At 39.8% G+C, this 23,825-nt stretch overlaps 1 non-coding gene and 1 pseudogene across 1 annotated transcript; one reads left to right on the plus strand and one right to left on the minus strand.

The window, feature by feature from the left end:
* Positions 1-541: 541 nt before the first annotated feature.
* On the minus strand, positions 542-1,320 carry LOC142451117 (small ribosomal subunit protein eS1 pseudogene; annotated as a pseudogene).
* Positions 1,321-22,442: 21,122 nt separating this feature from the next.
* On the plus strand, positions 22,443-22,606 carry LOC142452303 (U1 spliceosomal RNA). Its single transcript, XR_012785319.1, has one exon. It is a non-coding gene; the product is annotated as a U1 spliceosomal RNA (small nuclear RNA).
* The last annotated feature ends 1,219 nt before the right edge of the window (positions 22,607-23,825 follow it).

Here is a 23,825-nt window from a genome sequence, read left to right on the forward strand (position 1 = left end):
AGTGGGTACATATAGCTACATATAGTAGCCAACCACAAAGTTAGTGACTTGACTCCACAGCCACTCCATGGGAGAAAAAAGAAGCTATCTGCTCCCATGAAGACTTAAAGTCTTGGAGACCCAAAGTTCTGCTCGGCCTGACAGGGTCACTGTGAGTCAGAACTGATTCCGTGACAGTGTGTTTGATGGGTTTGAATACTAAATGAATTAATTTTGTGGCTTTCAATACCTTGTAATAATGTAAACACATTTATGCATGACAACTCTGAGCATTTATTTACTTATTCTTAAAATAAAAACCCCAGGATACCTTTGTTCTATTCCTCCTATACATCCCCCAGGTCCTATTCCCTTCCTTCCGTGTCACTACTAAACACACTTGTGTTGGATAAAATCCCTTTCTAATGCCCGAGAACTCCTCAAAGGACCAAAGCTTCGCACATATTTTAAGAAAGATGAATGTTTACCCCATAGATGCTTTGACTTCATTCTTTTTTTTTTCACAATAAGACCTTTAATTTGTCAACATTGAGTCTGAATTTTACACAGATTCTTGAACTGGAGGCTCATTGCCATCAGCTCGCTCCACTTTGCACCTGCCTCATCGCCAGTAGTTTTTCCAGAACTGCCACCTTCTCCATGAAGCTCCATGAGTTTTCCCAATTCAAAGTTGGGCTTTTTCAGCATCTTTACTTTTCTGACAAACACATCCTGGAGAGGATAAAGAGACTGGCAAGCCTTTTCTATGTCGGGCATCAATTTATTGACCACTTCTTTCAAGTCATTCGTCTGCACCTCTCGGGTCATGATTTCCATAATTTTCTTTCGGATTTGGTGGACCTGCTGGTGCTGAGCATAAGAGGTCTTCCGAATCTGATTATTATGTTTTTTAGTAAAACTAACACAGAACAGACGAAGTAGATACCCATCGGTAGTCTTGACATCAACATGAGCTTCAATCATGGTCTGCCATTTCTTGACCATGGAGCACATCTTGTCCCGTGTCAGGTCCATGCCGTGGAAGTTGGTCAGGCAGTCTTTGCCCTGAACATCCTCGGTCATTAACTGAAATTTCCTAAAGACAACCTCGTCGTTCTGTAGATCAGCAAGGCTCACTTTAAAAACTCGACCCTTGAGGCCATCAGATGCAATTTTGGTTCCTTGAGTCCTGGTGACTAGTGTTTTCCCAATATTTCTTATATTGAACATAGCTGGTGCTTTCACATCATACCAATCTTTCTTAGAAAATGGATCAACCACTTTCTTCTTAGCTCCTTTTTTGCCACTTTTGGTAAGGCGCTTGTTCTTGCCAACCGCCATGGTGTCGTGCAGAGAGCCAAAAGGGACTTCATTTTTGTTTAGACTATAAAGGAGTGCTTCCCAAATAGATAAGCCATATGAAGTTCACTTGATTAACACATATAAAAGTGCTATGTCTTCTTTTTAGAAAAATCATTTTATTGGGGGTTCAGACAGCTCTTATCACAACCCATCCATCCATCCATCCATTGTGTCAAGCATTTTTCATTTGTGGCCACCATCATTTTCAAAACTTTTTTTTCCTACTAGAGCTCTTGGTATTGGTTCCTCATTTTTTCCCCTCCCTCCTCCACCCTCCCTCACGAACCCTTGATAATTTATAAATTATTATTATTTTTTTCATGTCTTACATTGTGTTATGTCTTCTTAATCAAAATCTATGATAACTATATCCTCTACCTCATTCAACCACAGTTTAAAGTGCTAGCTTGCCCTCCTTTAAAAAAAAGCCAACAACCAAATATTCCTAATATGAAGTACACTTCCGAAGTAGGGGAGGAAGCAAAAATGAACAAGCTTTTTCTAAGTCACAAGAGGCCGAGCTATTGCATCCGATATCCTAGAAGAGAAAGGTCAGGACATGCTGAAACATGTGGATGCTTTGTTTTTACTAACATTTTTCTCATTATAAAAACAATGTATGCTCCTTAGGCACAGAGGATAATGAAGGGGGGAGGGAAGGTGTGATTGCACTCTTTAATATACTGGTGTTTGTACTCTCATGATTTCTTTTTGTGATGTTTTCTCTCTCTTTTTAAATTTCACATACTCTAATACAATAGAGTTTTAAAGAATGAGTATTTTCTCAAGAAAAAGTGGCCCTGTAGTTTACTAAACCCTATACCTAGTGATGAAACAAGGTTCTTTTAGACATTATTTCCACTTTTACTTAGGCATATGAACATTTTAAAAGTAGAACTTTTATAAAAAGAAAGGCATAAATGTAAAACTTCAAATTCCCACTGTCCCATTTTCCTTCCAGAACCCTGTCTAGAGAATAAACAATTATATTGAAACAAAATTCTTAGATGAATTCATTAGTACATATAAAGGTTTTATAGGTTCATAGGAACCAACACACTTGAAAGTAATTGGATTTAGAAGTATTTAAGGAATAGAGACTTACTTATACAATCAGATGGGAAGGGGGAAGACAAATTGCTAAATTTGCTATATTCTGGCTAACATTCTTGAGGATAATAGAGCTTTATTATATTTGGGGCTGTCTTTGATGATGCACAGTCTAACAACTTCCTAATGTTACAGGTTAACTCCTAACTTTATATATGCCCCTGTAGTCATTCCGTACTTACATTAGATAGGCACTGTGGGCAAGTATCTGAAATTCCCAAGAGCGTGACATTAGAGGAAGTGGGTGACTTAGTAAGTGCTCTGTTGTTAGGTACCTTTGAGTGGCTTCCCATTCCGGGACCCCTGTGTACAGCAGAATCAAACACTGTCTCATGCTGTGCCTTCTTCACGATTGCTATGCATCAGCCCATATTACAGCTGTGGTTTCCATCTATCTCTTTGAGTGTCTTCCACTTTTTCATTGACCAAGCATAATATCCTTCGCCAGAGACTGATCTCTCCTGATAACATGTTCAAGGTACATGAGATGAAGCACATGTGCCTTGCTTGTAGAAAGCATTCTGACTGCACTTCTTTCAAGACAGTTGTTTTCTCTGTTGACCGTGTGTGGTATTTTCAATATTCTTCACCAACACCATCATCCAAAGGCATTGGATTCTTCTTCTTTGATCTGCTGTACTCATTGTCCAGCTTTTGCATATATATGAGGTGACTGAAAAATCAACGAGACCTGCTTTGTATTGCATAGAATGAATACAGCAATTGGAGAATTTCTATTTTAAGATGTTTTTTTCATCTAGAAATGTATACCCATTTATCTAGATGTTCTTTTATGTCTTATAAATGGTCTAGTAAATTTTGTTCTAGACAGTACATAAATTTTTCTTACTATTAGAAAGATTTTCTCATGCTTTCTGATTTTTTTCTATGAGTTTATTTTTCTTATACCAGGCTACTTTTACTGAGGTCTATCTTTTTTGGAAGTTTTGGCTACACAATATCATTATCTGCAAATTTTTCATAAGGAAAAGTTTAAAAGCATTAGTAATAAACTGTTCTTATTTTCTTTAGATTTTTTTTTTGGGGGGGGGGGGGTAAAAGAGCTTTCTACCAAGTCTATGACCAAACAATGGATGATTTGGTTCCCTGTGGGATCTCTTCTAATCAAGAAATAATGAGCGCTTCAAAGACTGTTCACTAGAACAATTTTGGCAGTCTACACACAGGTCCTTCTTTTGCTTAAAGCTGCTTACTAAGCAGAAACAACCCTAAACTAGCTAGCCACGCAAAAAAAGCATTTCCTGTTCAGCTGAAACTTCCTCTTTTCGCAGAGGAACTCTAACTGTAAATCACTCCATCTGCAATTTGTTTTACTCCACCCCTCCCACCACCCCCGCCCCCCTGGGGGAGAGGTCAGACACTTACAGACATCCTCCCCAGGGCAGTTAGTCACCAGACTACAGGATAGGCCTCTAGGGCAGTTAGTCACCAGACTACAGGGTAGGTCTCACTCCCTGCTACTGGGGACAATAAACTATTCCTCCCTGAGGCCTGTAACCAAGCGGTCACACCCTACCAATAATGGTCTCTATCAGTTGAGCCAGGTAACAGGCAAAACTGGCTCTGTGACATCCAAAGTTAAGTTGCCATCCTAAATCTAGGATCCGCCCATCTTGCCATATGTATACCCCCAATCCCTCCTCTTCCTATTCCGTGGATGCCCCTAGATCACCCCCTCCCATTACTGTATCACCTATAGCACAATCCCTCCCTGTGACGTATGTCCTTACCTGTAATTAGGGGGCTTGCATGTCCCCAGAGAATATAAAAAGCCTGGGCTAGCATTAAAGATTGCTTTTTCCCTCCACGTGGACCATCATGCGGGGCTGAGGTAAGTATGCTACCATGAATCGTGACTGACTCCATTTATTTCAAAATTTCTCTTCTATCTCTCATGCTCTCTGTAACTTTACTATGATCTTTACTTATTATCGCTGTACAATTGCACCTACCGGACCCGTAATGATGTGTTAGGGGCTGGCTTCCCCTGACACCCCCCTATAAAATCTATGGCAAAACCACATGCCAGAGATCCTTTGCTTTGGGATCTGAGGTGCCCTTCCTAGTATAATAAGTCAGAAATCCAAGTGTCAAATTAGTTCTGACTCATGAAGATCCGATGTAGAAATGTGCTCAGCGTTTTCTAAGCTGAAGTTTTAGAAGTAGATCAAGGAACCTCTGGCTGGACTTGAACCTCCAGCCTTTAAGTTAGTGACAAAGTGCCATTAACTGTTTGAGTCACCACGGACCTCTATTATAATAAACCAAAATTAAACCCACTGATAGAGTCACTTCTGACCCTATAGTTAATCTATGGTCCAGAGTAAAACTACACCTATGAGTTTCTGACACTATTAACTCTTTTTCCTTCTTCTTCAAGTTTTACTGAAATATAATTCCCGTATCACACAATTCAGTAGTTCAATCACATCAGAGTTGTGCAATCCACCACAATACATTTAAGACGTTTTTTTTTGTTCTTGTACTCATCGTTATTAGCTCTCCTTTTCCACTCAGCTTCCCCTGCCATAGCCCCAAGGGACCATTAATTCAGTTTCTGTCTCTCTGGATTTAACTATCTTAGATTTCATCTACAGAAAAACATTAAAAAAGCAAAACTAAACTAACAACAATAACAAAAAACAGATAAAAATTTCAATCAAAGAGAAAGAAAATATTGAAAACTAGAACAAATTTAAAATGAATCAAAAGAGAAAGCAGAGGATAGGGAATTAGATTTTAACCTAAGTGTATCTGCAAGAATCCACTTTCCAGTGCATTCTGCATGATAACATCCCTGGTCTGTGGTCAGAGGGCATCCACTAGCCCAGTGGTTCTCAACCTTCCTAATGCCGCGACCCTTCAACACAGTTCCTCAGGTTGTGGTGACACCACCACCCCAACCATAAAATTATTTCCGTTGCTACTTTATAACTGTCATTTTGCTACTGTTATGAATCAGGCGACCCCTATGAAAGGGTGGTTCAACTCCCAAAGAGGTTGCAACCTACAGGTTGAGAACCGTTGCCCTAGAGACTTAATCCATGTGTATTTCCCATCACTTTAAGTTTTTTGAGACCGAAATAGCTTTAAAATGTTTCAAAAAGGAGATGAAATGGAAACTATTTCATTTTGACCTGTGGCTGCCATAACTGAGTTTACCGTGCTCTCTGCTGATGACAAGGCTATTCACACCCCTCGATGATGATCAGAGGGTGTTCACGGGAGGCTTAATCCACGTGCGGACCCTGCAAATACATGTTGGGCTTCCACTGTCATCCGTAGCCTTCTTCAAGCCAGGTGTTCACAATTTAAGCTCTGCTACCATTTTGGGTTTTATTATTTACAATTCTCGGACCACACAGGCTAGGTGCTTCTTCCAAGTGGGCTTAGTTTATGTCTCATTTGTAATGGCTGCATGCTTGAAGTTAAGCCTTTAAGACACAAAAGCTATTCCTTTGGATAGCCAGGCACTGTCTAATTTCTTCACCACACTTTGCTGTTGCATCCATAGTTCCTGTGATCTCTTCACAGGGTGAACATCAAGCAGGGGCATCTTATAAGAACTGATTGTTCTTAGACTGGGACTAAAATTAAGTACAAGTTCAAAACCCATCTCTATGTCTATGGTTTATATATGTCCCTGGTTCACCTTAAAGATTTGATTACCATTTTATGTTGGAGAATATTATTAGTCATTCCTCTGAGGCATCACTTCCACTGCAATTAAGTCAATGCTGACTCATAGTGATCCTATGGACTGGGCAGAACTGCCCCCATTGGATAGGAAAGAACTGTGAATCTTTCCAGGAGCACAAAGCTTCATGCTCTTTCATCTTTTATTCTTCTTCCTGGTTGGTGGCTTCGAACTACTGACCTTGCTACTAGCAGCCCAATGTATAACCATTACACATTGATAGTGTGATTAGTTTAGCCAATGGTATAGAATTTAAAACACTGCCGAGGAAAGGAAATCATATGAGTATAGGCCAGCTATGAACCATAATACATGAACTGGTAATTATTAAAGATTAAACTCTGAAGTGACGGGGCACTATTTACCATGGGTGTTGGTGATAGGCAAGGATATTCATTCACAATAGCAGAGTCATGGTTACCAGTTAATACATGTCATAGTGAAGCAAGGAGGGCATTGAAATTGGAAGTATATGGTTCTGAGCCACCATTCATTGGGCATCCTCAAGGCAAGAGATTCAAATCAAAGTTTACCTACCAATTCTATGTCCTTGGTATACCAGTCTTCTGCTTCTTCTCACACTAGGGAGTTTCAGCCTTAAGTCCAATGGCGACAGATGAATTTGAAGTAAAGCCCAGTTCACTAAGTAGGGTTTCCACATTGAGTCCTTCTGGTCTGCACTCTGAAGGATATTGTGCACCTCAAAAGAAGAGAGTTGAAAGGCTCAGTAGTCTATAGACTAATTGGTTACCCATGGATTGAGTCACCAAGGACTGCATAGAAACTTAGAGACTGTAAGTCTTTATAGGAGTAGAAAGCCTTGTCTTTCTCCTACAGAGCAGCTGGTAGTTTTGAATGGCTGACCTTGTAGTTAGAAGCCCACTAAGTCACCAGGGTTCCTCCCTGTTGCAATAGCCTGAGTAAAAGTATTATGTTCAATTGAGACTTCGTTACTTGTCTTGGCTGTGTCTTTAGCAGGTATAAATAATACAGGAAGCTATTAGAGTTTCTGTACCAGAGTACCACAATAAAGCAGCTGTGGCAATAAAGCTAGTCACATGAGTTTTTTTGTAAAAGTTACTTTTATACTCTATTACAGTCTATTACTTAATAGCATTAAGTAAGTAATAGCATTAAGTAGCATTATGAAAGTTTGAAATATTGTAAGATTTACTAAAATATGTCACAAAATTAGCACATGCTGCAGGGAAAATGGCACTGTTGCAACCACTGTGTCAGTCCATCTTGTTGAAAGGTTTCCTCTATTTTTGCTGTCCAAGTATAATGTGTTTTTCCAGGGACTGATCTTTCCTGATAACGTGTTCAAAGTACAGGAAACAGAGTTTCTCTATCCTTGTGTCTACAAAGTATTCTGGTTGTACTTCTTCCAAGACAGATAGATTGGTTGATTCTTTTGGCAGTCCATGGTACTTTCAGTGTTGTCTGCCAGCACATAATTCAAATGCATCGATTCTTACTTGGTCTTCTTAATTCAATGTCCAGGGACCTTGGTGGTGTCGTGCTTCTGTATTGGACTGCAATGAGCAGGTTCAGCAGTTGAAAACCACAAGCACATCCTCAGGATAAAGACAGGGCTTTCTACTTTTATCAAGAGTTACAGTCTAAGAAATCCACAGGGGTAGTTCTACCCAGTCCTACAAGGTCACTATGAGTTGGAATCAACTCGATGGCAGTGAGTGAGTTATTCAATATCCAGCTTCACATGCATATGAAGCTTTTGGAAATGTCACCGCTTAGACCAGGTCAACCTTAGTCCTCAACGTGCTACCCTTGTTGGTCAACACTTTAAAGAGACCTGTGCAGCATGGTAACCCAATGCAATGTCTTGTATGACCTCTTGACTGCTGCTTCTATGAGCAATGATTGTGAATCCAACTTGACAAAATCCTTTATGCCTATAGTATGTCCTAATCAAGATAAACCCATCTTTTCTTAAAAAATTGTTTGTCCTACCTGATTATTATATTGTAAGAAGTAAGGACAAAGGATGTATTTATCTTCTTTCTAGTGCCTAACAATCCCTAATCATGTGAGGTGTCTAAAGAATTGAAAACTTCGCTTTAGTACTTCAGGGAAATATTAATTGCATTCTAAGGAATATGTCTAGAAAGGTCTCTTATCTAGAATAATTAAGTTGTAGCTAAATATCTTTGTTTAGCTGTTTGAATTTGTGTCCTACTATGTGCTTCCTTGAGTAGGAGCCCTGGTGGCATAGTGATTTATGCATTGGGTTGCTGACAGCAAGGTCAGCAGCTCGAGACTACTAGCCTCTCTGAGGGGAAAAGATGAGGCTTTCTACTGTAAAGATCTAGTCTCAGAAATCCACAGGGACAGTTCTACTGTGTCCTATAGGATTGCTTTAAGTTGGAATAGACATGATGGCAAAGAGTGTTTAATATTTGTTTTTTTGTTCTTTCTACTGAACTAAGTGACTGGAGAGGCAGTAGTGGGACATAGAATGAGGCATATATGTTTATTGGTCAGACAATCTAAATTATGGTTGTAGCTTGGTTCTAACTAAAATAATTATTTACCTTTTATGAGGTTTTGTTTGTTTGTTTTAATCAGGGGATTCAATTTAATGGCTTCCAAACATCTTTGCATCTCCACATCATAGAACTGTGCAATTATCCTGTAGCAAGCAGAGTCCTTTCTTCAAGGAAGCCCTGAGTCACTGCACAGGATGGCATTTCTAGCCCAGCTGCTTTTTGTTTTGCTTCTCTTTTCTTCCTTGCTTCCTCCTTTCTGTATTTCCTTCCTATCTTTTCTTTCATCACAATGTGGGAATTTATTATCTTATGTAATTAGAAGTCCAGGTGTAGGGTATGATGGCTTTTAACTTATTGTAACATGCATAAAATCTTTGGGGGAAAGGAAAAAAAACTTGCGAATATAATTACCCTTAGGATGTCTTAGCTTGGGGATATATACGTCTTTAGGGACCAAGCTAGAGTAAGCACACTAATTATAGTTACTTTTGTCCACCAAGTTCAGAAGTAGCCTAAATAAAGCTGCCACCTGAGTCTTCACTCATCCAATCTCTCCAAGGGATATATTAAGTTCAAGTGTAAGGACTCTTTTTTGAGTCCATTCTGTATGTTGAAATTGTCCCACTGTAGTAGGATCCCACCAATTATTAATATCAAATAATTATTCATAATTATTCAAACTAAATAAGATAAAATTTGTGCTGCCTAAGAAAAAGTATTTTTTCAGCTTCATCAAAGAATCTATGTGAATTAATTAAATTCACATTAACTAGTATATAATAAGTATATGGCTACATTTATTAATATATAGTGTGTATTACATAATTATACTTATTAATATATAATAAATATAACCCATACTAAATAAGTATATAAAAAGATGCTCTTCATCATCTATCCATTGGGATAAAGCTAAAATCGCAATGCTTCCCACGGACTACACGGAATGAAATTAAAAAGGGTAACTATAACAAGTATTGGTGAGACCACAGAGCACTTAGAACTCTCATTCATTTTTGGCAAGTATGCACAATTGTACAAATATTTTGAAAACAGCTAAAAATAGTTTGGTGCCTTCTTAACTTAAACATACACTTACCATATGAACCAGCAAGTTGACCCAAGGTACTTACCCCAAAGCAATGAAATAATTACCACAAAGAATTGTACTTGATCATTCATTATAGTTGCAGGTGATAGACCAGCTATCTCGCATCAAGCTGCATCTGAACTGAGCCATGCAGATGAAAAGAAAAGAAAGACATAGACAAAGCATGGGATTGGGAGGACAACGGTCTGATGGACTGAAGTACCGAGTACATTCAAAGCTTGGTTTTTATACTCTTCTTACAAGGGAATGATTACAAAGTAAACATTAAAGTACTAATTTTTAAAAAAACATTCTGAACCTCTTATCTATGTAAACATTACTTAAGTAGTGACACTGTCTAAACACTTGAATAATAATAGCACTATATTCTTAGGTAACCCCAATGATATGCAGGGTTCCAGAGTCTTAAAGGGTTCACAAATAACTGAGTTATCTCTCAATGCTTTTAGCTGCAAGGTAAACAGAGGCACAGGAGGCTAATTAGTCACCCACCAATAAACATATTGACCAGCAGATCTCCTACATATAGTCTTGTTCATAATATTTTTTAAATGGGAAACAATCACTTGATGAATGTACAGCTGGTATACTATACATTAGGGTACATTTACATAATGGAATATTACTCAGCAATAGCAAGAAACTGGGATTACAAAAGTGATTAAATTTCTAGGACTAAACCTAAGCAGGAATGTGAAAACTGTATATAAAGAAAACTATAAAACACTACTGCAAGAAACCAAATGACACCAACATAAGTGGAAAAGCATACTATGCTCCTGGAGAGAAGACCTAGAATTGTGAAAATGGCAGTGCTATCAAAAATATATAATGCAATCCTTATCCAGATCCCATCAACCTTCTTTAAATATTTGGAAGAACAAATCACCAATTTTTGTATGAAAAGCAACAAGATTTTGGATAAGCAAAGCACCACTGAAAAAGAACAGCAAAGTAGGAGCCTTGCACTTCCCACCTCAAAATCTACCACATAGCCAAGATTGTCCAAAAAAGCCTGGTATTAGAAAGATAGACACATAGACCAATAGAAGAAAATTGAGAACCCAGAAATAAATCCATCCACCATGGACAGCTAGTCTTTGACAAAAGAATCAAATCCATTAAAAGGTGGAAGAGAATTAATTAATTAATTAATTAATGTAATGAACAGTGCTGATAAAACTGAATATCCATTTGCAGAAAAATCAAACTATCAATATCTCACTCTATATATAAAATCTAACTCAAGCTGGATAAACAACCTACATGTAAAACCCAAAACTATAAAGATCATGGAGGAAAAAAACAGGGGTATACTTAGTCCTAATTTAGAGTATGTTTGCCTATCAAACATACCGTGTATACTCGTGTATAAGCTGGGGTTCGGCTTATACACGGGTCAGTGGTACCCCAGTGAGGTGTAACATCTCGCTGGGGCCCCCCGAGGTAATGGGACAGTGCCCATTATCTCGTAGGTGATTGCCGTTTCTCCACTGTTCATTCAAAGCCCCGCTGACACTGCAGGGCTTTGAATGTTTGTTTACTCACATCTAACCAACCAGAGCCATCCTATGACGTGGACGGCTCCAATTAGCAGAAGCACCCGTGGTGATTAACTTACACTGGCAGCTGAACTGGTAAGGATGTGTCTGTGGCTGCGCTCCATCTCTCCCCTCTGGTCTCGTGTTTTAATTCACATCTTGCATCCTCCGCCTGCACGGACTCCCCCTCCTCCTCCCGGCTAACACATTGCAGGGGAGTAGGGGGGCATTACCATGAAAGCTCTTTTTCAAAGTCTTGGTTTTTTTATCCTATTAGAAATGGATACTCGTAAACCAAAACAAAAATGCTGGTCATATGAGGCTGGTTTCAAAATGAAGGTTGTGTCCAGAGCAGAAGACAGCAATAACAGTATTGCAAGTAGGGAATTCTGTGCTGATGAAAAGCAAGTGAGGGAGTGGCGTAAAATGAAGGCTGACTTGGAACAGATTCCAAAAGCTAAAAAAGCTCGTCGTGGTTTAACGTCTTTTTAGGGGGCTCTAGAGAGTGAATTGCATAAATGGGTTATGGAGTGTCGTCAAATGGTTACTGTGTAATATGAATGGGAATTCGCATACGTGCTCTACAAATGGCTAAGGATGACAAATCTAAAGCACCAGGCACTGAAAAATTTGCTGCATCAGCAGGATGGTGTACCCGCTTCATGAATAGGTTTGGCCTACTGGTATGTTTGAGACAAAGAACAAAGACTTCCCAGAAATTGCCACAAGACCTTGAAGAAAAAATTATGACATTCCAGTCATTTATTATAAAATAAAGAAGGATTTATAATTATGACCTGGCAGATATTGGGAATATGGATGAAACTGCCATGACTTTTCATCTTCCAAGCAACAGAACTGTGGCAAGTTTAGAAGAAAAACCATTTTTCTCAAAACCACAGGAAATGGAAAAAAAACACTTTACAGTTGTTCTATCATGTTTGGCTAATGAAACTAAGCTGCGCCTTGTCATTATTTTTAAAAGAAAGACCTTGCCTAAAAAGATCAATTTCCCACCAAGAATTATTGTGCGTGCAAATGTTAAAGGTTGGATGGATGAAGACGGAACCAAAAAAAACGGCTGGAAGAAATTTGGAACCAACGACCAGGAGCAGCCTTAAAGAAAAAGCCATCATTACTTGTTTAGGATATGTTCAGAGCCCACCTATCGGATGACATAAAAAAAATTGGCAAAATCTAGTAAAGTTACTTTAGCTGTTATTCCAGGTTGGCTTACATCTGTCCTGCAGCCTCTGGGTGTATCTTTCAATAAGCCTTTTAAAGACCATGTGCAAAGGATGTGGCATGAATGGATGTCATCTGGTCAAGCCCGACTAACAAAAGGAGGAAATCTCATGAAGTCTGACATAGAGTTAATAGCAAAGTGGGTTCGAGATGCATGGGAAGACATTTCAGAAGACATGGTGCGACATGCCTTCCAGACATGTAGTATTAGTAATGCTGTGGATGGCAGTGAAGACTGCGCTTTGTATGAAAATGACAGCAGTGATGGTGATGGCAGCAATCTTAGTGAGGACAGTGTCTATCATGACCTCACACCAGCTGAAGCTCTGCATTGAGATACAGAAGATGGTGAGGAATCCAGTTTTGAAGGATTTTCACTCTACATTTTAGCTTGGTTGCTGATTGAGCTCAGTGAATAGTACTCTTAAGGTATCATTGTTGATACCTTATTGTTTTTGTTGAACCTGTTTTCCACTAACTGTTGGTTTACTTATGTTAAAAGACTTTTTGTCCTTTTATTTTTAAATTTAAAATAAATATTTAAATACATTACTCCACTGATGTCTAAATTTTTAGTAATTTTATTTTCATTTGTTTTGATTATTGAAATTCACCAATAATCTGCATTTTCTACCCTAGGCTTATACTCATGTCAATCAGTTTTTCTGGTTTCCCAGGTAATAATTAGGGAACTCGGCTTATACTCAAGTTGGCTTATATTTGAGTATATACGGTAAGTAAAAATGTATAAACAACAGACAAGGACCTCCTAAAATTTAACTGTTGATGCACTTTAAAAGCCTTTCCCAAAGACTATGAAGAGAACCTAATGATTGCGAAAACAATTCTGGCACTGACATATCTTTTTTTGGGGGGGTTGCAGTGGATAATTTTTGTTCTTTTTTTTTCTGTCTTTTTACTGTCTGCTCAGTAATCATGAATTTCTAAATTGTTACCCAACCCATGATGAATCTTCTCTCTTTTGTATTTTTTAAAAATAATTTTATTGGGGGCTCATATAATTCTTATCAAAATCCATCCATCCATCCATTGTGTCAAGCACATTTGTACATTTGTTGCCATCATCATTCTCAAAACATATGCCTTCTACTTGAGCCCTTAATATCGACTGTGCACATACAACTTTTATCACAATCCATACATACATCCATTGTTTTCTTTTTTAAAATCATTTTATTAGGAGCTCATAAAACTCTTATCACAATCCATTCATACATCAATTGTGTGTGTAAAACGTATTTGTACATTCATTGTCCTCACCATTATCAAAACATTTGCTCTCCACTTAAGCCCCTGGCACCAGCTCCTCATTTTCCCTCCTCGCTCCCCACTCACCTCTCTCATGAACCCTTGATAATTTATAAATTATTATTTTGTCATATCTTACACTCTCCGACATCTCCCTTCACCCACTTTTCTGTTTCCCATCCCCCAGGCACTGACATATCTAACAAAGCATGAACCTCTAAAGTTTATATTGTTGTTGGGTCCCGTGGAACTGGTTCCTGCTTATAATGACCTTCTGCACAATAGAATAAAACACTGTCTAATCTTGCACTGTGCTCACAATCTTCGTTATGTTGGAGGTCATTTGTGCAGCCACTGTGTCAGTCTATCTCCTTGATGTTTATTTTTGCTTTAACAAGCATGATGTCCATTATAAGGGACTGATCTTCTGTCCAAAGTACATGTCTTAAAAAGTATATGCCATGATAAGAATTGCATGAGCCCCCAATAAAATGATTTTTTTAAAGAAAAGAAAGATAAATAAAATGAAAAAAGCAAATGCCACAGTAAGTACCTATCTAAACAAATTACACGTCTAAAAAAGTACATATCCAATGTACATGTCTAAATATTGACAGAAAAATTTAGTATCTGAATCATAAAAAGAGAATCTAATTTTTTTAAATGGGAAAAAGCTAGGAGCTGACACTCCAGAAAGAAGACTTCCATTCAGGCACACATATATAAAGAGACGCTCTTGATCATTCACATGACAGCCCCCAGGTCTCACTGTGGACTGCGACTCCCTAAGGAAGTCACAGAACCAAGATGGTAGCTTTTGACGAGAGCTTTCAAAGTGAAGAATGGAGTAACCTAGAAAATAGCACCACAAGAGAATATAAGATGCTAGAGCCCAGGGCAAGTAGTAGGTAAGGTTATTATTTTGTGAAAATATATACATATATATATATATATATATATATATATCTATATCTATATATATCTGTGGATATATTAAGGAGTCTTTGTGGCTCTGGGTTAGGCACTGAGCAGCTCACTGTAAAGTTGGCGTTCCAGTCCGCCAGCGACACCAAGGGAGAGAAGTGAAGCTGTCTACTCCAGTAAAGATTTACAACCTCAGGGAGCTTAGATAGGGGTTTACGAGTCAGAGTCCCTCTGATAGCAATGGTTTTGCTTTTTGGTGATGTAAAATTGAACTTGAACTGTGCGTTTTAATCAAAGGTTTAAAAACACAAGCATAGTTGTTAATGCAGGGAAGAGATTTGATAATAGAGATCCTCAAAAGAACCAGAACCCACCGAGAATATGACCTAGATGTCTGCTTTGCAAACTGACTCCTATAGAGAGGTAAAGTCATGCCAGAGGAATCCTGGTGGTGCGGTGGTTAAGCACTCCACTGGTACCCCAGAAGTCAACCGTTTGACTCCAGCAGTGGCTCCAGTGTAGAAAGATGTGACAATCTGCCACCGTAAAGGTCGCTGGCCTCCAAAACTTGACAGGAGAGTTCTGCTCGATCCCACAGGGTCCGTATGATTCAGAATCAACTCACAGCCATGGCTTTGGTTTGCTTTTACAGTTTAAAGACACGCTGATCATGAGAGGAAGAGTTGAACTGCAATTTCATGGATCACTGTTATTCAAAGCAGAGGTTGCCAGAAAAAGAGCATGAATTTATAAACCATTATTCAAACCAAGTCACTTAAAAAAAATCACTTTACTGGGGGCTCATACAGTTCTTATCACAATCCATACATACATCCATTGTGTCAAGAACATATGTACATTTGTTGCCATCATCATTCTCAAAACATTTGCCTTCTACTTAAGCCTTTAATATCTGCTGCTCTTTTCCCCCCTCCCTCTCCCCTCCCCCACCTCATGAACCCTTCATCATTCATAAATTATTATTTTGTCATATATTACACTGTCCAATGTCTCCCCCCGCCTTCTCCTCTGCTGTTCCTCCCCCAGGGGGGAGGCTACACATAGATTCTTGTAATCAGTTCCCCCTTTCTACCCCACATTCTCTCCACCCTCCAGGCATCGCCACTCTCATCACTGGTCCTGGAGGAGTCATATCCTGGATTCCCTGTGTTTCCAGTTGCTATCTCTATCTATGTACACCCTCTGGTCTAGCTAGATTTGTAAGGTAGAATTGGGATCATGATAGTGGGGGATCCAAGTCACTTTTGAGAGAGAAGGCAGGAGCCAGGACAACAGGTATAAGCTAGGATTCAACAGCCAAGCATTGATGGGCAATCTAGGACATATTTTATGAATTCATATTCAATTATCAGCTGTTTTTTCACTATGAAAAATGAGTAAGTATTAAAATTTATCATCTAATGACAGTGTTTCATCTCTGAGAGTTATTGAGGGCTTTGGGGTCTTTGCCCTTCTTCACTTTCACCCTCCTTGACTACTTTCTACTTCCCCTAAATCTGTCCTTGTCATATTCAGGGTAATTCATCAACTGCAAATGTGATTGTGCCAGATTCTACTTTAAGTTTGCAAGTACTCACTGTCACTCAAACTCTCACTGCTATCAAGTCAATGCTGACTCATAGCGACCCTAGAGGAGAGGGTGGAACTGTCCCTGTGGGTTTCCAACTCTTTACAGGAGTGGAAAGCCTTGTCTTTCCCCTGCAGGGTGGCTGGTACTTTTGAACTGCTGACCCTGTGGTTAGTTAGCAGCACAACTCGAGACTAGGGCACTCACCATCAGTAAGGAGTCCAAAAGATCTGACACTCCCTAGCACCATATACAAATCTCTTCATAAAGTGTCCACCCTCTCAGGTACGTGATGCCCTTCCAGAGCACTTTCCTCATGCTCTCAAACCCATCCTTTACGAGTCATTTGGTCTTTTTGTTTTCTGCATTTATTCACATATTGGTGCTGATGTCAAATGGTGCCATGTAAGCAAAATTCCTCTTAGAAGAGTTCCCCAATCTTCCATGGTAGACTAATAAAAAAAACAAACTCACTGTCATCAAGTAGATTCCAACTCATAACAACCTGATATAGTATTTCTTAGACTGTAAATGTTTGTGTAAGCAACTAGTTTCATGTTTATCCCTCAGAGCAGCTGGTGAGTTTGAACTGCTGACTTTGCAGTTAGCTGTCTAGCACTTACCAAACAGTGCCACTGGGAGCTTCTAAAAGAATGATTGACCAGGAGGGTAGGGGAAAGGTGAGGGGAAGAAAGGGGAAAGCGGTTTCGATGGTTGACATATAACATACCCCCTCACCCAGGGAGACAAACAGCAGAAAAGTGGGTGAAGGGAGACAGTAGTCGGTGTAAGACATGAAAAAAAAATTATAAATTCATGAGGGAGGAGGGGAAAGAATGAGGAGCTGACACCAAGGGCTCAAGTAGAAAGAACATGTTTTGAAAATGATGATGCAACATACGTACAAATGTGCTTGACAGGATGCCTGCATGTATGGATTGTGATAAGAGCTGGAAAATCTCTAATAACATGATTTTAAAAAATAATAATAAAAGAATGATTGAGCTATGGAATGGTATGATATCTGTATTAACTCCCAATAAAATGGTTTTGAGGGGAAACAAAGAAAGTCTTGGTGCACTTAAAAAAAATGAAAAGGATGTAAACAACCATGGTAGTTACATAATCTGGTGCCAATTTGAGAATATTAAGAGTGAAGGGGTGGAGTTAAGCCTGTCAATCAGGTCACTGCCTGATGACCTCATTTAGAGGCGCCTGGTGATAAATAGCTCACTGGAGGCGGGACACATGTACTATCTGTTTGATATTCTTTTTTTTTCTTTTTTTACATTTTATTAGGGACTCATACAACTCTTATCACCATCCATACATATACATACATCAATTGTATAAAGCACATCCATACATTCCCTGCCCCAATCATTCTCAAGGCATTTGCTCTCCACTTAAGCCCCTTGCATCAGGTCCTCTTTTTTTTTCCCCTCCCTCCCCTTTCCCCCCTCCCTCATGTGCCCTTGGTAATTTATACCTCGTTATTTTGTCATATCTTGCCCTATCCGGAGTCTCCCTTCCCCCCTTCTCTGCTGTCCCTCTCCCAGGGAAGAGTCACATGTGGATCCTTGTAATCAGTTCCCCCTTTCCAACCCACTCACCCTCCACTCTCCCAGCATCGTCCCTCACACCCTTGGTCCTGAAGGTATCATCCACCCTGGATTCCCTGTACCTCCAGCCCTCATATGTACCAGTGTACAGCCTCTGTCCTATCCAGGCCTGCAAGGTAGAATTCGGATCATGGTAGTTGGGGGGAGGAAGCATCCAGGATCTGGGGGAAAGCTGTGTTCTTCTGTTTGATATTCTTGATGACAAGACACACGGAGCTACACTAGTACCCTGCAGCTGAAGGCGACATGTGGAGACCCACACCAGCACTGACATGCTTACAAAGCCAATGGATACACAGGACTTTCCACCCACTGGTCTGTGATCTTCCTGCATTCAGCATCATTGCATGTGTTTCATGAGTCTGAAGAGGAATTTATAGATTGGTGTTGAACATATGGGCTAATATCGGACTTATGGACTTGATTTGGACTGGGCTGGGATGTTTTTGCAATATTGAATTGCTCTTGTACGTAAAGCTCTTTCTTTTTAAAAAATTATTTTATTAGGGGCATTTACAACTCTTATGATCCATACATACATCAACTGTGTAAAGCACATTTGTACATTCATGTCGTCAACATTTCAAAACATTTGCTTTCCACCTAAAGTAAAGCTCTTTCTTATACACATATGTCTGTGAATTTGTTTCTCTAGTCAACCCGGACTAACACAACAACCTTTACATTCGCTTTGACCCAAACATGGTAGGATAAAAGAAAACATCACATAGTTAATCTTTGTAAACTACCCCAACCCAAATGTTTAAACAATCTTCACAATCTCTAACTTGGAGACAAGCTCTAACAAGCTAGTCTTTGACATCTTGCTGGCCTTTGTACTATGAAGCCAAGGTGAGTTCGCCTGATCTGCTCACCCATCATGAGAAGGCATGGACAGAACATCAATCTCTTGACTTTGATGCTCTCTAGAAAGAGGAAGCTCTGCAAGATGTTATTGAAAACATTAGGTCTTGTGCCCTGGAGCCTAATCAATAACCACTCCCAATGGACAAGAGAAAGAGAACAGCCGTTTATTTGAAAGCTAAGCTAACCACGTCCAGCAGTATCTAACTGTAACCAGGACAGTTTAGCCTGTCCTCAGATCACTTCAGTCCACAGGAAACATTCACACCATTTTCCTAGCAACATGAGTTGCACATTCAATGAAGCTGACTAACTGTTTAGTGTATGTGACAGCTAATGTCCATAAGAACTCTACAATTAATCTTCTTGATGTCTACTTTCCAAATACCTACCACTTATCAGACCTTATACAATAACCAGGAAAAATGCACTCTTTAACAAACTCCCTCTCTCCATGCTCACTCACTACCTAACTCATAGTTCACTCACTAGTGATAAGAGCTTATTGTGATTCCAAACTCTGTTTCGGAGCATTAATGTTTGTCTTGATGCATCTGACCTCCCAATTCGTGACTTCCGCATGCTTTGAGCTGTAATGGCACTCCGGATGGGTTTTGGTTACTGCTAATGGATTGCCACAAACTAGGCACACAGGCTTGTCTGACTTCAAGAACAACAGAAATCATTTGTCAATTTCTTGTGTGGCTGCAGATTGTCCTCAGATGAATTCTGAGAAAAGATTATGCGCTAAAGTCTCTGAATGTGGAGATATTGGTGTTAAGTTCTCTGAATGCAAAGAATCTGCAGCAGAATGCTGTTCCGGACTTCTTAGTAACAGAGTACATTTACAGATAGGTTGAACCTTCTAGTAGGAAAGGATCATCACCTGCCAAGGGGTAGGGTGTGAGCCCCACAAACAAATAGGTCCAAGGGAGTGGTTGTGTAGTTGAGGGGTAAATTAAAGAGACACCAGACAAGATAAAGCATGCAAGAGCTCACCTCTCCCGCCATGACTTCTGTAGCCAGGTCTGTGCTGAAAAAGATAGTGTAGTTCCAACAACAGTTTATATACAAGCAGGCAATCTCCCCCTAATCACAGGAAACCACAGAGGTAACAAAGTGGGCTGTCCCCAAACTTCAAGGTCCTGAGTTCATTGGAGGAGTAACCTAACACCAGTGCTGGGGGCAGGTAAGGGGAGTGACTGTCTGCAGAGCCTATAGGGCAGTGGTTCTCAATCTGTGGGTCTCGACCCCTTTGGGGGTTGAACTACCCTTTCACAGGGATCGTCTAAGACCACTGGAAAACACATTCCCATTTACATTATGATTCATAACAGTAGCAAAATGACAGTTATGAAGTAGCAATGAAAATAATTTTATGTTTGGGGGTCAACACAATATGAGGAACTGTATTAAAGGGTCACGGCATTAGGAAGGTTAAGAACCACTGCCACAGGGAACAGCACACTTCTGCTCCTACAATTAAAGCTACCAGCTTGACAGCAATCCAGCCATGTGCTTGTAAGAGATAACTTTAAGGCAGCACTGTTATGGGAGGATATAGTGGGGAACAATATTAATTATGAGGATGTGACTGGGACTCATTTCCAACTCACAAGGGTGAACGCCTCCCTCCACAGCCTGCCAGGCTTCTTGAGAGATGAGAATAAAGGATTCATTCTCATACACTCTCCTCCCGTTTGCTGTTTCCCACACCACAGTTTAGGCAAGACCCCGTGGGAAGGTGCTGATGGCTCAGCCCAGAAAGCTGATAGTCTGACCTTCATCGAAGATAAAGTGGACACTTTCCCTCCTGTTCCCTGGGAGGCAGCTGAAACACAGCATCCTGCAAAATATCAGTTGGATTCCTTGTACCTGGCTCTATCTTCCTCTCCAGACCACAGACAAATTGGCTAAAATATAATTTCTTCTTTGTTTGCCTTCAGATAATTATTAACAAATACTTTCTGTGAGAAATTGTCACAGGAGGCAGGTATACGTGACAAGTACTGTATAAAGCCTGCCTCGAATAAAGATCTGGACTTTGGGATTTCCCCTACTTGAGTCCCTACCCCCAACTTTGTCTTTTTTTCTCGATCTTTCTCATGTGCGACTGTACTCCTCTTGTCCCTGGTCAGTCTCACACTCTTGGAACGATCGACACTCGGCCTCAACTCGTTTATTCTTTGTAGTCTCCATTTATAGTACGAGATCAGTGTGTGTCTCATAAGTGGTTCCATGATTTTGCTTTGATCATAGTTTTAATCCTGCATCTTGGATTTGGACCATATTCAGCACTTACATCATCAACTCTTGTGGCGTTTTCCAGGTACTGTAATTTCCTTGATCTTCAACTGAGATGCGGTTATTGAGAGGAGTGTTGATCATGGACAGGTAGATAAAGGTTGGGTTGGAGTTATAGTCTAGGTCAACGAAGGAGTCAGCAACATCCTCATTCATCACCAGAGGCAAGGTGATCAACATCGTGAAGAAACATCTCCTCGCATCTTTTCTGGTCGTTAGGAGACCACCATTGTTTCTCCACAGTGTGCTAACAGTGTCGCACTCCCAGCCTGTCAGGCACTACTGTCTTCTGAGTCACGATAATACAAGCAGATGGGCCTCAGGCAACCACACGTGCCTACACTTGTGTATGTCCTATCTATCCCATAGAGATGTTCCTTTCTTGCCCCTCAAAATGTCTGTTAGCATTAAGAATCACTTAATATAAGTATCTATTACGATGAAAGAAGCTCCTGGATCTATTGCATTTCAATTCCGCCTGTTCTTGTCTTGGTGGGGTCAGCCAAAGGATTTCACAGACCTTGTACGGCCCACAGGTCAGATGTTCCCACCTCTGCCTTAGAGTCATCAACCGTTTGAGATCAAAAGGGCAGCATTTGCCCAGAGACAAATTTCAGAAGGCAAGAGAGTTATCAAAGAAGAAATGGAAATAGGAAACAGAGAGGAAATGGGAGAAGTGATGTTATATTGTGGGGATTGCAATCAATGACCATGAAACAAAATGGTGTCTGAATTATTGAATGGAAAGCTGATCTGCTCTGAAAACCTTCACCCAATCCCTAATAAAAAGTTTAAACATGAATAATACATAAACCAGTTTCTTGCACAAAACTGAAAACGCAATGAATAGGGTTGTTATGTGACATAAAGGAGTCCTACTGGTGCAGTGGCTGAGTAACCGAAAGGTTAGCAGTGAACCTCTCAACTGCTGTCTGGGAGGAGGCTGTGGCTCATTCCGGTAAAGATCATGGCCTTTGGAACACTGTGGAGCTGTTCAACCCTGTCATATAGGTTTGCTATGAACAGGAATCAACTCAATGGCAAAAGGAATTTAAATGATTTCCCCTTTGATGTAGTTATGTTCCAGGCCAGTTACAGAGATCTTATGGATGTTACTTAAAAAATAAATAAATAATCACAGTATGCAGGTACAGTTATTTTAGGGAAGTTGTTTACAACATATTTCACATATTTCTCATAGTCCCCTTATTCATCTCTAAGGTCAGAACAACTTTTTAGTGACTTGTAGTTCCTACGAAGTGACTTTTCTGAGGGGTCTTCAAAAAGTTGGTTGAATACTTACCTGGCAGGGGAGATACAATGATCACAAAGGTGGTTTTCCCAGGGCGAGGCTTGTCCTTTGCACTCCGGATGTGCTGACCCCTGCGATTTCCCCAAATGTGGGAAACTCGACTGCATAATCTGTGGTAGTGGGGGACTGCGTTCACTCTCACCCCTGGAAAAAAAAGTTTATTGAAAAACAGAATGAAAAGAAAACGGCATTTTCCCATGAACTTTTTGCTTATTCTTTGTTTAAATGCATAGGAATTGAAGAGCATCTTTAAAAAGGATCGTACAGTTTAAAAGACATTATAGAGGCACACATAAAGAGATTTGAGGGCATCACCCAAAGCATACATAACACATCCCCAAGGATGCCACCCTTGAGTCATACAGCTTTCAATCCAGACTAGTTGCCCCTGCACTTGGCATCTAGTTCTCATCTGTAATCTTCAGCATTATTTGGGGGCATTTCCTTCTCCTATTTCTTATATTCTATGTCTTCCTTTCTTTCAGTTGTTTTCTTATTTTAGTGGAATATTACCTCCAATAGAGTCCTTAGAAAGGGTAACTGGGAAGTAATTCTACTCTTCCTTCCTTCCTGCCTGCCTGCCTATCAGCGCTCCCCCTCTCCACGCTCACTTCCTCCTTCCCTTATTCCCTTTAATCTTTGCAAGTCTACAGACAGAAACGAACAATTGCTTGATAATTTGACCAGATACAGAGCTCTGTGTTCTAAGAATTTTTCCTTTACAAGTTTGAAAGCATTTCTATACTGTCTTCGAGCTTGCTCTGTTGCTCCTGAGGAATGCAAAGCCACTGTGGTTCTTGTTGTTTCCTTCCCTTTTCCTCTTCCATCTGGAAGTCTGAACATCTCTAATTTGACTTAAATACTGTAAATCTTACAAGAATATCCTTTAATGTAGAACCATGGAAACCTATTAGGATGAACTCTTTCAATCTGGAAATCAGTGTCCATCAGTTCTGGACAGTTTTCTTAAGTTACTTCATTGTAGGTTTCCTGCCATGTGTTTTTCCCTCCATGGAATGCCCAACTTCATAGACTGGCTTTAAATATTTTTTTTCTCCTACTTCATACATTCTTGTCTTTTTCTTTTACTTTTTGGGTAATTGCCTTAAATTTATCTTTCAACTCTTATTAAGTTTTTATTATGCCTTTAACTTCTAAAAGGTCTTCTTTCTTCTCTGAATGTTCCCCTTAGTTAAAAAAAAAGTTCATATCTTAAGGCTGAAATAGCTTTTTCTTTTCTCTCTGTGGACTGTGAAGTGGAAAATTATAGAAACCACTACTTTAAAAAAACAAAAAAACCACAAATGGCAAAACAGATCAACTTTCAGCAGCAGTGTAGCTTGGACCCATGTGCTCAGAAAAGATA

Source organism: Tenrec ecaudatus, chromosome 6, assembly GCF_050624435.1.
Source record: "Tenrec ecaudatus isolate mTenEca1 chromosome 6, mTenEca1.hap1, whole genome shotgun sequence".
NCBI classification, from domain to species: Eukaryota; Metazoa; Chordata; class Mammalia; order Afrosoricida; family Tenrecidae; genus Tenrec; species Tenrec ecaudatus.